A 4,136-nucleotide genomic window follows, 5' to 3' on the forward strand; every position below is an offset into this window, starting at 1 on the left:
GCAAAGGTCGTATTTTACAATCGATCTGTATCAAGAGTGGTTTCCCCGACTAGAGAGTAACTTAACTGATAAAACGAATTCGTATTCGAGCATGGCCATGCATTTCGATTCTGACTCCTCGAGTGGCCCCGGGAAATATCGAGTACCCGATAAAGGCTGAATATTTCCTTCAACTCGAACTCCTTCCGATCTAAGCACAACATGAAATGACCCAGAAAAAAAATCTACTTGGCCCCCTGTTACGGATGACCGTGAGAAAGAAACCAAAGTCACCCAAAATCTGCCTTAGTCTCAAGAGACAGTCGATAGTCAAAAGAATCGACTCTTAGGATCACCATGGAGGTCCTATCCACGACCGGGCACCGAATGTTATAAAACATTTAGGACTCCACGTCGATGTCACAATTGTGTCCTACGAGATATCCGTATAACTCGCCTCTGTGATTGGTCAGTCAAACATTTAACTTATGGCTCGTTGAACCCACCATCAACCAACGTCACAAAATAATTGCCTTGAGTTATCAGCTCACGTGGGCAATTAAGGACCAAAAATATAATGTTTGTTCAGTTCACTTTGTGGTGTTCAAAATTGTCGTACAAATCCACATGAAAAACAAAATATATAAATATCAAAACGATGATGTTGTATAGAGTACAAAAGAGAATGAATCTAATCCATAAAAGAGTACTACAACTCAGGAACACGTTTAATTCCCATGGAATTAACATGCCCTTCATGCTTATCTTGTCGTAATGGTTTAGTGAGAGGATCTCTGGTGTTATCATCTCGTAGCAATCTTTTCTATCACTACCTCTTTTTGCTCCACGTAATCTCGGATTAGATGAGCTTTCCGTTGTACATGTCTAGACTTGTTGCTAGACTTAGGCTCCTTAGCTTAGAAGATGGCACCTCTATTATCGCAATAGATGGTGATCGGGTCATTCGAACTAGGCACTACAGATAGTCCTTTTAAGAATTGACGCATCCATATCGCTTCCTTTGCAGCTTCAGACGCGGCATAGTACTCGGACTCGATCGTAGAATCTCTTTGTAACACTTTGTTTGGAACTCTTCCACTGATCTGCAGCGCCATTAAGAGTAAAAACGAATCCAGGACCGAGATTTTGAGTCATCTCGATCCGTTTGGAAGCTAGCATCTGCACAGAATCGGTTGCGCATAGCTTTTGTTCGCCTCCATAAGTCAATGCCCAATCTTTAGTCCTCCGTAGGTACTTAAGAATGTTCTTGACAGCCATCCAATGTGATTCACCTGGATGCTGTTGGAATCGACTTGTCATACTCAATGCATATGCGACGTCCGGACGTGTGCATATCATGGCATACATGATTGATCCTATAGCCGAGGCATAAGGAATCCGTGTCATGCGCTCTTTCTCTTCCGGTGTCTCTGGTGCCTGAGACTTGCTCAAATGCACCCCTGGAGCAATGGGAAGAAACCCCTTTTTGGAGTTAGTCATGCTGAATCTCTCTAGGATCTTGTCTATGTAAGACTCCTGACTGAGAGATAACATCCGACGTGATCTATCTCGATAGATACGGATGCCCAAAATTCTTTGTGCCTCACCCAGATCTTTCATCTGGAAATGGTTCTTTAACCATACTTTTACCGAAGTTAAGAGAGGTATGTCATTCCCAATCAGGAGTATGTCATCGACATACAATATTAGGAAGACAATCTTGCTCCCACTCGACTTGATATATAGACATGGTTCCTCGACCGATCGAGTAAATCCATTTTATTTTATCACTTGGTCGAAACGATGATTCCAACTCCTAGAAGCTTGCTTAAGTCCATAAATGGAACGCTTAAGCTTGCACACTTTCTTAGGATGTTCAGGATCGATGAAACCTTCGGGTTGTACCATGTACAACTCTTCCTCCAAAAAACCGTTTAAGAAGGCGGTTTTCACATCCATCTGCCAAATTTCATAGTCATGAAAAGCGGCAATCGCTAAGATAATCCGAATGGAACGCAGCATGACTACGGGTGCAAAAATTTCATCGTAGTGCAAACCTGGCACTTGGGTGAAACCTTTAGCAACTAGTCGTGCTTTATAGATATCTTGTTGACCTTCCACAGAATGCTTTATCTTGTAAAGCCATTTGCATTGAAGGGGGCGAACCTTAGCAGGTAAGTCAACAAGATCCCATACATTGTTCTCATACATGGAGTCCATCTCGGATTGCATGGCCTCAAGCCATAGCTTTGAGTCAGAACTGGTCATGGCACCTTTATAGGTTGCGGGTTCATTACTCGTTAAGAGTAGAATGTCATCTATGTCATGTTCCTCGACCATACCAATGTACCTGCCCGGAGGAATAGAGACTCTTCCCGACCTCCTAGGTTCCTCAGGAATATTTACATGCAGCCGGGATTGAAGGAACTGGTTCCTCCAACGGTTGCTCGGTATTTGGTTCTGGAATCTCCGACAGTTCGAAGGTTCTATCACTCTTTGCATTCTCGAGAAATTCCTTCTCTAAGAATGTCGCACTAGCCGCAACAAAAACACGTTGTTCGGTTGGCGAATAGAAGTAATGACCAAGTGTTCCTTTAGGATAACCTATAAAGTATGTCTTGACCGATCGCGGGCCGAGCTTATCCTCGTGTCTCCACTTGACATAAGCCTCGCAGCCCCAAACCCGTATAAAGGACAAGTTAGGGACTGTTCCCTTCCATAGTTCATATGGAGTCTTGTCAACAACTTTAGACGGACTTCGGTTAAGTATTAGAGCAAAATGACGAAGAGCATAACCCCATAATGAGTCGGGCACCACTTTGTGACTCATAATGGATCGAACCATATCTAGTAGTGTTCGATTTCTCCGTTCGGACACACCATTCAACCGAGGTGTTCCGGGTGGAGTTAACGTAGGGCAATCCCACAATCCTTAAGGTGTTGATCAAACTCGTGAGAAAGATACTCGCCACCACGGTCGAGCGCGTGTTTTAATCTTTCTACCCAGGAGGTTCTGTACCCGATTCTGGTATTCCTTGAATTTCTCAAAGGATTCACTTTTGTGCTTCATTAAGTAGACATAGCCATATCTACTTAAATCGTCCGTGAAAGTGATGAAATACCTATAGCCTTCTCGTGCGGTGATTGACATAGGCCCACACACATCCGTATGTATGAGTCCTAATAGGTCAGCAGTGCGCATTCCAACACCTTTGAAGGAAATTCGAGTCATCTTACCGATGAGACATGATTCACACGTGCCAAATGATTGAAAATCAAAGGCCGAGATAGCTCCATTCTTTATGAGCCGTTTTTACGCGTTTCGATTAATGTGTCCCATACGGCGATGCCATAGGTATGTTTGATCTTTGTCACCAACCTTTAACTTCTTATTCATTACGTGTAATATTTCGGTGGTCTGATCTAAAACATAAATTCCGTTCATGGAGACTGCCTTGCCATAAATCATATCGTGTAATGAGAAAATGCAAGTATTATTCTCTATTACAAATGAAAAACCAAGTTTGTCAAGTGCGAAACCGAAATAATGTTTTTAGAAAGACTGGTACATAATAGCGATTATATAAAATAACTCAAATCCGCTAGGAAGCTGGATCACGTATGTTCCCCTCGAGACGGCAGCCACTCGTGCTCCATTCCCGACACGCAGGTCCACCTCACCCTTTACGAGGGGTTCGATGTTTCGGAGCCCCTGCACATGATTACACAGATGAGAACCACAACCAGTATCTAGTACCCAAGTTCCGTAACTTGCGTGGTTAATCTCAATCATATGAATAAAAGTAGAAGAGGAAGAAAACATACCAACAGGTTTAACACGACCTGCTTTTATGTCCTCATGGTAAACATGACATGTACCCCTCCAATGCCCAGTCTTGTGGCAATGATGGCATTCCATGTTTTCGGTTTTGCTCTTTGTCGTGCCTGATGAGTTGCTCGACTCACCAGGCCCACTCTTACCCGACCCGACTTCTTGAACTTCGGTTTACCTCTCGCTAGGTCCGCTGAGCTTTGCCCTTACCCTTGCCCTTGTTTGACACAACGAGAACATCCTGTTTCATGCTCCCACTAAACTTCATGTCCTTCTCAGTCTGTACGAGAAGGGAGTGCAGTTCATGGGGACTTTTATTCAAATC

This window comes from Silene latifolia, chromosome 1 (genome assembly GCF_048544455.1).
Source record: "Silene latifolia isolate original U9 population chromosome 1, ASM4854445v1, whole genome shotgun sequence".
Taxonomy (NCBI): domain Eukaryota; kingdom Viridiplantae; phylum Streptophyta; class Magnoliopsida; order Caryophyllales; family Caryophyllaceae; genus Silene; species Silene latifolia.